We start from the raw sequence: 13,032 nt of genomic DNA, 5'->3' as shown, positions 1-13,032 counted from the left end.
TGGTCCAATAAAATATGATAATTATCGTTAAATTTTATGAGGTTGACAACACAAGTTTCTGGTCAGGATGGGCCTTTATGTAGCCAAAAAGATGTTTTCGCACTTCGCACTCTTAATAGGTGCTGGGAAAATTCTAGGGAGAACAATAATTATTATCCACTATAATTGCTTAAGCATGGATGTGGTAAATAGATGGATAAATGTGTATTAAATAGTATATCCAGTACCCTAAACATGAAAGGCGCATCTCATGTGACAGATGATTGTGACGTTTGATAGGCAACGACAACAAACTTGTTAATATATATTAATAGACAATATATGACAAAATACTAATATTTAAATAATTATTACTAATTATTCGCTGTCATTCGAAACGATAAGGTGGATAATAACTACTTATAATTTTGTTTATTGGTTGTCTTATTATTAAACGTACTTAAAATTAATAAAAAGAGATTTTTAAAGTAACTAGCGTTGGATATAAAGCTTGCTCGTCATAAATTAATGCACAACAAAACATTTATGAACGCACGAGGTCTAAAGATAATATAGTGAAAGCCATCAATAATTTGTAAGAAAAATAATATAATATTATTATATTGTGACATTGGAGTGGTGAAAACAGTTTTTGGTGACAGCTATGACTGTTGCGAATCGCTTCGCAAAGTATATTTTGACAACGCACCTTTCCAAATTGAAGCACGAAGATGTTGATAATCTTGGATTAGTACATAAATGGAAAACAGGTAGGTAGGGGCCGTGTTGGCTGTTACGAAACTCTTTTGATCGGACCATTCATACAGATGCGGTTGTTTTTGTTCTGGATATTTTGACGCGGTACTTAGTAAAAATGCGAATTTTTCGCGTAATTCAAATGGAAAAACAATAAAAACTTCATGAAAAATCATGTAATTGAATTACTCAAAGGAATGCATTTAAAAAATGTGAAAAAAAATCTTTGAAATGTTAAAACTTGACGGCCATTCAAAATCAAATTTCTAGCTTAATATAAGAGATAAAAATTTGAAAAAACGTGAAAAAAGTTTAAATAAATAAACATAATCGTATGCATTTAACAAAAAAATTTTAAGGCAAATTTATTGGTTCAAGTATCAAGTCACTAAATTAAAAAAATAATATCTCTCACGATGTAATCTTGAAAACAATAAAAGCACGTGCACAAACGTAAGCCAATAATAGACAAATTAATGACTTAATAAAAAGTTAAAAAAGTTTGTTGGGTGGTTCTAGTTAACGTTCATCAAATATTTAATATCTCACGAACTATATAAGAAAAAAAATTAACAAGTATGCAGAATTTTCCACTAGTTATGCGACAAGAGAATTCACAAAAAAAAAATTATTTAAACTCACGCAGTCAGGTTTTGCATACAAACTTAAAAATCAAATAGCGCGCTCAATATAGGTGAAAAGGCAAAAAAGAATCGTGCACTAACGACGCACAAGAGTTTACAATTTAATTTTTTAAAAAAATCTAAGTTTAGTGACACAAGTATCCAGCATTTAGCTGGGTCACCCAAATTGAAATGCGAATAACCCCCTTAATGTGCGTGCACAAACGAAAAAAATGCGTGCACAAACGATGCACAAACGAATGCACTCAAAAAAAGTTGGAGTTTTAACATTGGGTGACCCAACGTTTAGCTGGAACACCCAATTTGAAATTGGAATTTTTCGGTTATTATAGGTGCACAAACGAAAAAAAATCGTGCACAAACAAATGCACCCAAAAAAAGTTGGAGTTTTAACATTGGGTGATCCAGGTAAATGGACCTCATATTATCAGCCCAAAAATATATTATTATATTCGAAATTAATCAAAAAGATTACCAACCTCTTCGAAATTCACAAATAAAATATTATTAGGTAAAATCAGGGCTTCAAATCGTTTTTTTTTTCGTTTCAGTTTTCGTTCCTGTTCAAGTAAAAATATAAGTATCTGTTCGGTTCCGGTTTCCGGTAATCAGGTGATTAATTTTTACGCCTACAACTGAAGTGGGTAATAAGTTTCCGCGCGTGTCTGAACATGTACCAAACCGAACCGATAGTTTTTTTTCAGTTCTGTTCGGGTTTTCGTTCCTACAAAAATAACGGTTTTTCCGGTTATCAATTCAGTTCTGGTTCGAAGCCCTGGGAAAAATCTTCATCATTTGAATTTTTGTTTAAGAAAACCATACGTTAATTACTTTACATTTGAATTTTTGTCTAAAAAAAAGGTGACGTTAATTAGTTTACGCGTAATTTTTGGAAAATGCAGAAAAGTATTCATCATTCAACGCATACTATATTTTTTGCCGAAATACTGGAGGCTGCAGTAATATAAAAAAAAAACTCTTCAGTCTAAAAGTCCGACTGAATGGATGCCAGGAATGTATATAGTAATAATATTCAAACTTTATATTAGTATACGAGTAAGTGTTATGTGATTATATGTTATAAAGTGGAAAATAAAGGACAACATTAATTTTAATTAATAATATATTTTAATAGCTCCAACCCATAATACATTAAAATATTTAAGTAGATAATTTCAACTAGGTCCAATAAATTTATTAAATGTACATTCTGAACCAGAGTGGAGAGCGGTTGTGGAGGAGGCCAAATCCCACCCCGGGATATAGCGCCGTGGAAGAAGAAGACATTCTGAAAAGAAAGAATTTATTCATTGAAGTTTTGATAACAGTAAAGTTACTCCTCAAACAAATAGAATTTGGGGTTTTCCTAGCACAATAGTGGTTAATTAATGCATGTATATTTTTTTAAACTAGAAATTATAGTAGGTACTTATACCAAAATAAATACTACATACACCCAGCATACATAATACATTATATCCTTTATGCTGCTCTATCTACTATAGATTTTTTTTGAACTAATAGGTAATAGTCAAATCAAATAAAAGTGTTTATGTTTTACTAACTTTCCGAATTTTACGTTGTGATACTATTTTACATTATTTCAAAACAAATACAATACACAATGTACCTTACTACAATACACCCCTGTTTATTTTGTTAATGAGTCCAATCTCTTTGGTTAATTCAAATTTCAGTGACTTTTTTACTGACAGAAAGTCTTATAAATCGTGTTATTTCATAATAATTATACGTAAATTCTACTCTGCCCCAGCGAAAAGACAAACATTTTTATGCATATACATTTAAATTATTTTTCACAGAATCTGATATGTTTTATGATAGTAACACACCTGCATACTTTCTGATGGTCTGGTGGTTTGTGGGGCGGAGAATCAATTATATGCTCGGCGAGCTACCATTATTTCTGCCCTTTTGGTCTTCGATGTGTGCTTGCGGATGGCGGGTGTGAGCAGTAGGTTAATTCGGATGAATTATACTGCTTTATATCTCTGGTGAAGTTGATGGTCTGTTTTGCGGTAGATCGAGACTCAGCGAATGTATCGGGATCGGATATTTGATGATTTATCGGACGGAGCGTTGGCGGGTGACCGCTTGCTTGCTTAGGATATTTGCAATAATTTTCTGGGGCGGTAGTTATACTTAGTCAAGCAATTATAAAATAAGTAACAAAATTATGCATGACCATGCAAAAAATATTATACTAACAAAAATTTTGAATAAGTGAGTAATTGAGCGGCATCGGTCACACTCAAAGTCGTGCTTCATTTTGATATGCCGACGCAATATTTGCTTTGTGCAGAATGGATTTCGATGTGATTCTGTAATCATGCGGCCAAAGGTTTCTGTGGTGCCGCTCTTCGTGCAGCTTTAGCGCATATGGGTGCCTAAAAGCCAGTCTGCATACCCCGCAGTTACGAGGCAGAGGCAGACCACTCCTGTTAAACAAAAGAAAACACCATTAAAATTAAGAGTTGAAATTGTCCAAGCAAGTAGGTGCTAGAATCTACTAAGCTATAATTTCTAATCCTTGTGTAAGGTTAAGGTCTCTCGTACCATAAAACAAAAAAATCTAACAGGCGTGTTTTTATAAAATACACGCAAAATTTGATAACTATGTTAATATCTTCATAAAATATCGAGCGCTCCGGTTCGTAAACTTTTCTATTTCGAGCGCTGGATTTATCGAATGTCAAATCACGGTATACGTAAATAAATACGAAAAAAAAACAAAATATTATTAAAATTAAGTATGTTAAATAATATTAAGTAATTTTTTTTATTTTGTTAATTCATGGTGGAACTGCATTGTATTGTTGTTTTTATTTAATAAAATGCAATTTTTTTGTAGTACTAGTAGATTAGGACCAGTTTCGTCCGCCTCAGTTGAAAATGTCCCTCTGAAAATGATGGGTCATTCGCCGTACAGCCCCGATTTGGCACCGAATGATTTCTTTTTATTCCCGACAGTCAAAGATAAATTGCGTGGTCAACGATTTTCTACACTAGAAGAGGCGGTTGGTGCATTCAAAAACCATGGTTTGGAGTTACCTTCTGCAAAGTGGGAAAAATGCTTTCCAGATTGTTTCAAACACATAAGTAGGTAGTTAAAGGAAAAGTGTATAAATTATTGTGAAGAATATTTTTAAAAAACCTCGTATAAGTAATTTTAATGTCTCATTAATTACCTGAATGTTTTGATTCGTGCTGATTGCTTGTTGAGACGTCTCGGGCTGGGGCTTCTCCTGTGCCGTGTAGGTATACTGAAACTGGAGAATCTTTATACAAATGTCTTTTTTGCCACGGTTAGATAAACGGTTCACTAATATCGTGATCATGGTAAATCCGTGCTATACAACTATGCTACAAGCTATTGAAACAAAAAATGCTTAAAAAATAGATTGTTAAGGCGATGTCTTTGCCTAAATAACACACATAATGTGACTTTTACGCCATCTATTTATATTTAAAGGCATCTACCATGAATTTCTAAAAATCTGTTACTAAAAACTTTGGTCAATCCCAACCAGATGCCAGTAAGTTACCATAATTAAATTTAAAGTTGCCAGTGTGTTAAATTGCTAGACAAAAATTCATTTACATATTATTTAAGGATATAATATATTCTACTATAATATTATTATATATCGACTGTGGAAAGGCAAAAGGATTTAACCCTCAGTTTTTGCAAAATAGGTTTTATTGAATAATAGCATGGCACACAACTAAATACACGTTCTTTCTAAAGGATGTAAGCTGCAAAATGCCAAATTATTATCAAATTTTAGCTTTTAATTTTTAAAAAAGTAGGATGTTTGAAATTTGCGTCCAGGAAAAAGGATTTATTCCACATCAATGACATTATTAGTCAATCACGTAATCTTTTACGGAAAGGTAAAAGGCGTTATGCATCTTAAAGCCGCAAATGTATGAGAATCATGGTAATTTTACTAAACTCTGCCGGCCGACCGGGTAAGTTATAAACCAGAAAGAAGACTTGTGCCACTTACATTTCTCGCGCGCTCGTTTGACAGATAACAAGGATTTCGACAGTCTCTTCATAAAAAAGCATTTAAAATTTAAACATTCAATTAAAATGGCAACAGAACGATGCAAAATGATTCTCAAAATGTGTGGTGTTAATATGGACGCAGCAAATAATCCCGACAAGAACGGTAAGTGTTTAAAATTACATCTTGAAGTTTTTATCTCACACACGTGAAGAGTTATAGTAAATTCTATCTATATAGGTATGAAACGGCCTGTTAAAACTTATATTGTGTTTTAATTGTTGATTATCGATCTATTATTCATAATATCTGAGAAAAGTAATACAATATTTGCTATATTCACGTAAAACACCGCCATGCGGTTTATAGGTTATGCGACGTGTCAAAAACACTTCTCAATTGAAATTGTTTTCAATTCACTTTAATTTACGATTAATATCATTGTAATAGACTAATATTATTATTATGCACTGCTTTATGTTAATATATTATAGTTATAACATAAATCGAAAGTAAAATGTCCGTGTTTTTAATTTTTAGATGCTGAAGCTTTGCCTGACAGAGAACCACTTCTGGACATATCGAATGACTGTCAAGAGAATATTCCGCCTACAAATATTGGTAATTTGTGTTATTATTATAAATGACTAAGATTGAATTATATTTGAAGAATAAGAAGACCTTGAATCTATGTATTATAGAGCTAATATTATAATGATTGTCACCAGTCTTAATGTGTGTATTTTTTCACAGATCAAAATGAATGCTCGTATGTCGACTGTGACGACAGTCCCCTGAACAATGTCTATGGAGACATCAATTCAATGGAATTCACTGATGCTGAAGGCTGTACAATCATGCCTTATTATCCGGATGGACCTTCAACGAGCCAAAGCATTATATTCTTACCTGCACCTGATACAACACTAAACGAAGGTATACTTTATAATAATTGATTACACTTTGTTTATAATTTATAATATGATTTTTGAAGTGAAGTCAAGTCAAAACGATCTACAGATAGCTAATATAATTTATTCAAATCGATACATTTTTGTATTTATAATAATTTCGCTGGATCTCATAACGTTTGGTGTTGTATGGCAGTGAAGAACTAGGGACCGATTTGAGTAGAAGGAGCTATGGAGAGGCCTTCATCCAGCAGTGGATCGATCCCGGCTGATTATGATGCATAATGTATTTTCTCATTTGTTACAGATCCAAATGCAGTAACGTCAATGGATATTGTAGGAAAGGACGGTTTGAAAAAACCTCAGAAGAAAAATGTTAGGAGATGGCAGAAAAGAAAACAAATCAAAAGGCTTGTGTTACACAGGATATATCAACCAAAATATAATCGTGCCAGCTAAAGGAGTTAAAGCTGTGGCATGTCAAAACATGAAATGTTTTAATAAATGCTGCAGTAATTTCAACGAACAAGAACGTCAAGAAATATTTGATCAGTATTGGAACTTAGATAAAGCGCAACGTTTCTTTTTGATTATGTGTATAACACGTAATGAAGTCAAACGCAGGTATGTGGCAACTAGCCTTAACGCTTAAGAACGTAAATCAACATTTAATTATTCTTTGCCCAAAACTGGTAACATACGTTATCAAGTATGTCAACAATTCATTTTAAAAACATTAGATATTAGCCAAAAATTATTACAGTACACTTATGCAAATAAGACGGGTATTGATACTCCTAAGGAAGACAAACGGGGTAAGAGGGTCCCAGTCAACAAAACTCCTACCGGTTTGTCATCACGAGTGGAGCATTTTATTAAAATGCTGCCTGCGGTGCCGTCTCATTATAATCGAATCAATACAGAAAAAAAATACCTGACGTCTGATTGTAAAAATCTGTCAAACATATACCGTCTATACAAAGCCCACGAAGAATCTGAAAGTCAGAGCGCAGTGAAGGAAAAAGTCTTCAGATGTATTTTTAGAGAGAAATTCAACATTGGCATTCATACGCCGAAGAAAGATAAATGCATGACTTGCGAAAAATTTAAAGGGCTGACTCCGGAAGACTACGATATACAATTTAAAAAACATTTAGAAGAGAAAGAGCTCACCAAACAAGCTTTTGATCGAGACCAAGCTCGAGGCAAAGAAGATGCATCATTTTTATGCACATCATTTGACCTTCAAAAGGTCCTGAACACCCCGCATGGTGAGAGCATGCTTTTATATTATTCAAGAAAGTATGCAATGTATAATTTAACCTTCTATGAAAGTATTACACGCATAGGGCATTGTAATTTGTGGGGTGAAATTGACGGAAACCGGGGATCAAATGAAGTGTGCTCAATTGTATATAAATATTTACAAGATATTGACGACAATGGCACGAAAAAAACTGTGGCACTCTATTGTGACAGCTGCCCAGGGCAAAACAAGAATAGGCAAGTCATGTCTATGTTGCATTACTTTATTAATTCAAGTAAATGTATACAAGAGATAACACTAAATTTCTTGTTGCCGGGCCATACATACATGCCAGTGGATTCGATGCATGCATGCATCGAATCCAATTACCGTAAAAAAATTATTTGGGCACCGTCAGAATGGCCTACCATTCTTACAAATGCACGCAATAACCCTGGACCGTTCCACATGAATGTCCTTAATTTCAAATCTTTTAATAACTGGAAACCAACACAAGAGTATATGTTTCCTGCAAATGCCAAATCAAATGATGGTAAGAAAATAATGATCAGGGACATCCGTCGAGTTTCTTTGACGAAGGGGAATACCATTGGCATATATTATTCATTTCTCGAAACGCAAGAAAGAATTGACTTCGATGTGAAGACTAGAAGAAACTGCCGCCAAACCCAATATCCTGTTCCAAGTCCTCTATATTCAAAACCCCTTTGCATAACTCCGGCAAAATTCAAGGATTTGATGGAATTATGCAAAAATTCTGTGATCCCAGATAGATACCATGCGGAGTACAGGGCCATGAGTATGGCGGAAGATGTTCCGGATATTTTATTAGAGACTGATGAAGAAGATAATTGCCCATCAACAGCGGATATAGAATAAAATATTTATAATATTAGGTTTATTTTACAATAGTTCTATTTTTTCTGAAAATATAGAATTGTAATTATTCTCTTGTAAATTACCAATTTTATTTAAAATGTTTCGTTTTTGTGTATTATTAAATTATGTTTATTCTAATTTTAAACCTCAATATTATTAATAGGCTCCATTTTACTTTTTAATCTTGTGCCCTTTTATGTATTAAATTTAATTTAGTAATAATTATTGTGTTTTTTATTTTAAAATTTTAATGTCATTTAATAAAAAAAATCTTCTGAAAATTGTGTGAAATTTATTATTTTATTTTGATTAATTTATTCAACTGTAGAAAATGAAAAAATATATAAATATTATAGTGAAACACTATAATATTGTTATTATAATGCAATACACGCCTAAGAATGTTATTTAAAATAAGTGAGGAAGAAGGTTGCTACCTGCATAAGTCATGTATTTTGTGAATAAACCATTTCAAATTGGTGAGGTAAAAGGCTTTAAGCTGTCTAACTCAAGATAATGTTGATAATTTTTGTCAGGTAAATTGACTTAACCCTCATTTTTATTAGTTTTTCTTCAATAACTTCATTATTTAAATATAGATTGGGGAAAAAAAAACACCAAATTATTAATCATCATGCACTTCAACTTTGTGTCTATTTTAAATTTAGACTTTGGCCCAAAATCATTATCAAAACGTTTTTTGTGCCTCCTGTAAAATTTGATTAGTGTGGATTAACTCATTTTGCCTTTCCACAGTCGATATAGATATACCTATTCAAATAATTATTATTTTTTTAAATAAGTACAATATTTTATTATATCGTATTGACATTTTTATGATAGTATAATAGTATATTATAATATATTGTAGGTATATAATTTGATCAAATTCAATTACACAAAAAACGTTGTTTATGGAATTACCTTCACTTATTATAATATAAAAAAGTTCCACTAGTTATTTTGTAATATGTGACAATCTAATTCACTGTGAATTGACACATATAGTTTTAAATCGTCTGCCAAGAGTAAAAACTGGATTCCATTGATAACATTGACAATGTCATTAATGAATATAAGAAACATAATTGGGCCAAGATTTGATATAATACACGTGATATGATATAAGAAAATAAAATATAATCGCTAAGACACTTTGCTATCTTCCATTTTTTGTGATGCAAGTGCTTTAGTCGTATGTTTTAATTAAATCAAAATTGAACCATTTTGGGTAGCGACGCGAAGAGCCGATGATTTTTTTTATAAAGAATGACTTGTCAAAATAAATACATTATATATACATTGGTAAAATACCTTCACTGCAGCATTGACGCCACTAATCGAATATAAAATTTCCCAATCAACATTCAGAAATTCGTAATACATATGCAATAGGTCGCCCTTAAAGAAATTCCACAAATTATTATTAATAAACTTCGATTCAGTACATTCACTGTCTCCATTTCCAACATTATGATGTTGAATACGACTATTTGTGAACCGTAAAGAATTTAATGGCAAATCTATTGAGAGTGCAGGGTGATATTATGCATCTTCAGGTATAAGTGGGTCGGCACAGGCATGTACCGGTACACAACAATCTGAATCCGCCAAAACTAAGTCTAAAATTCGCGATTTCACATTTTGATACACCCCTGTTACAGGCGGGCTTCTCCCGGTGTAAAATAATCATTTAGTAGTCATAAGTCGAAACGTAACCCTGACCTCTAGAAACGGCTTCATAAAACATCTAATCTGATTCCTTGCTCAACTACGTAAATTTTTTTTTATTCATAAGTAAAGGCCTTCGTCCGGTGTGTGAAAATCACATACTGGGCGGAGGTGTAATTAAGATAAATTTAATTTGATTTAAAAAGTTTAAATTATGATGGATGAGAGAGATAATTTTAAGACTAATATAAGTATTCATATATAATAAATTTTGCGGTGCTTGCCAGCAACGTTAAAATCTCCACGCGCCTGCGCCGGGGTGGTCCTCGTGATTCGTCAAATCAAAAGCACCACGCGATAAAATTTGGCCAATCACGAGAGTCCTTTTTGCTGGACGGCGTGGGTACGGGGAATTTGAAAAAGAAAGTTAGTAAGCGTCCTTTGTAAACCGTGTACGGACCTGCGTAACTTATTGTAAAAACAAAATATGTAATGGACTATAAAGTAACGTTGTCCAACCAAATATTAAAATATATAACGCTAAGACCGCACGAGAAAGACTTAGTGTTTTATTTAATTTTACCAACATATATAAATCCTTTTTTTATCTTTTTTTTGTGAATCCAGGGTTCGATAGACACCTGAGCTAGCCGCTGGAACCCCGGGTATCTCAATTTCTTATCTCTGAAAACTGCTTGAGATTCATACAGGATAAAAAATGAGATGAATACAAATTGAAATCACCAATGATGGTTATACAATTATCAACTGGCAAGTTTTCAAAGTATGAAAAGAACGAATTATATGCATCGCGAGACGATCGCAGTGGAAAATACACGCAACAAACAGTGAAAAATGACCCATTTCACCGTAATCGAATAATAACGACGTCAACAGCTGCAGCAAAGTGACAGTCAACAACAGATATACTGTCTGCTCGGTCGGAGTGTACAGCAATGAGAACGCCACCACCTCTCTGCCCAAAATAAAAATTGCATTATAGTGAATTTTTTTTTAGCTTTATAAGCTGGCGACCCCACAGAAAACCCGTCGCGTTCCGAGGTTGGGAACCCGTGGTCTAAACAGTCATCTCGCTCGAAAGTTTAGCTTTGCCAAGAAAAGTGCTGTTAAAACATAGCACTTATTATAACAATTACAACAATTCGATACAAACCTTCCTTAGATAGCAGCGGGAAGCGTCTTGCGTACATAGTCTAAGGAATAGACACGCTGGATCCAAACACATGTTTGTGAAAAATTGTTTAGGTTTAGGAATCAGGTTATAGAAAGTATTGAGAATACTAGACGTGTTGAAAATAAATCTTGGTGAATATCTTCACCTTGGAAGTGAATAGAGGATTTTTCGATTTTAATTGCATGCTTTCTAACCTCTAAATCGATGTTTTTTAAATTTGAAAAAAAAGATATAAGGATATAATAAATTCCAATTTACGTTTAGCGTTTCGCTAGGTAATAGATTTACGTATATTTTTATCGTAATTTTGATGATAAATCTTATGTCATTCATTCTTACCACCCAATAGAAATGTACCGAATTTGACACGTATTTTTGGTATATAGAACTCCACGGACCACGATACATCTTAATTTTTTATTTTATTTTTCTCATTACTTTTGAATATATATTTACCGATGGTAGGTACTCACCTTTCAAATAACAATTCCTAGTATACAAGACGATAGGCGCTGACGTAAATTGCGTTTGCATTCTTTTTCCCGTGATGCAATTTATTGTTTGTATCACATCCGTGCTGCAAAAATAAATTAAAAATTCCATTTTCAAAGCAAGCGTCAGTTTGTTCACCCTTTTAAAAAATAGATGCCTAGGCAGTGTTGCCAAGTCAAAATTTTTAATTTCAGTAGAATGTGTAAAAAAAATTCAGTAGATTCGACAAAATATCAGTAGATTTCTGTTTTAGGAAAAAAATTTCGCCGCGGGCCGCAGGTTCCCAATTTTTCATAGTCAGCTTGTTTTTTTTAGGAGAAATATTTTGATAGTCGGCTTGTTTTTTTTAGGAAAAATATTTTGTCGCGGGCCGCAGGTTACCAGATTTTCATAGTCGGCTTGTTTTTTTTAGGAAAAATATTTCGCCGCGGGCCGCATGTTCCCTATTTTTCATGGTCGGCTCGTTTTTTTATGCCAGCGCTCCATTGGCGAGCCAAAAGTCCGAGGACAATAAGTCTTCAGATTTTTCTACATTCTGCTACTGGCTAACAGACGTTCAACGAAACGAGGTACTATATTATTAATTTGACGAGTAAAACCGTCGACTTTGACAGCATAGATAATATACGTAAATTTGACAGTTAAATCGTGATGGCGTTAAATGATACCGACGTTTTGTGTTTTTTGGGTTATTGGGTGGCAGATAATCTAATAACGAAGCAAAGGGTACACAAATACTGGGTGAAACAATGGTTAAGGAAACGAACGACATTATCCCACACAAATTTAATATGAGAATTGCGTTTGCAACCGAGCGATTTCCGCAATTATTTGCGAATGTCGGAGGATGTATAGGTACACAGAACTGTATAATTTGGTCTCCCCATTTATTAAAAAAAAATACTATTATGAGGGAAGCTATTTCTCCTCATGATAGATTATGTGCAACCCTGCGATTTTTGACTGCCGGCGGAACGTTCACTGACTTGCATTATAGAACTGCGATTGGAAGACAAACTCTGGGCAAGATAATTCCCGAAACTTGCCAAGTCATCATTGACGTTTTGAAAGGAGAATATTTCAAGGTGTGTATTATATTATACGTCATCTAATAAAGTTGGGCAAATTTACAAATATATAATTAACAAGTAGACGTCGGTTGGTCTTATAAAGTGAACGTTTAGTGGATTGTTTTACCTATATAACT

At 33.3% G+C, this 13,032-nt stretch overlaps 1 long non-coding RNA gene across 2 annotated transcripts; it reads right to left on the bottom strand.

The window, feature by feature from the left end:
- Positions 1–1,934: 1,934 nt before the first annotated feature.
- LOC147079140 (uncharacterized) lies at positions 1,935–11,985 on the bottom strand. Of its 2 annotated transcripts, XR_015071440.1 has the most exons (4): positions 11,807–11,985; positions 4,589–4,669; positions 3,233–3,838; positions 1,935–2,667 (listed from the first exon to the last, which is right to left on the bottom strand). It is a non-coding gene; the product is annotated as an uncharacterized LOC147079140 (long non-coding RNA). The 2 variants fall into 2 exon arrangements; XR_015071441.1 differs by lacking the exons at positions 1,935–2,667; positions 11,807–11,985 and having other exon boundaries at positions 3,665–3,838; positions 4,589–4,869.
- Between the last annotated feature and the right edge of the window lie 1,047 nt (positions 11,986–13,032).

The sequence above is a fragment of the Rhyacophila brunnea genome, unplaced genomic scaffold, assembly GCF_057557595.1.
Source record: "Rhyacophila brunnea isolate RB1 unplaced genomic scaffold, BYU_Rbru_1.0 scaffold_10, whole genome shotgun sequence".
NCBI lineage: Eukaryota > Metazoa > Arthropoda > Insecta > Trichoptera > Rhyacophilidae > Rhyacophila > Rhyacophila brunnea.
This window is presented reverse-complemented; position numbering and strand designations above follow the sequence as displayed.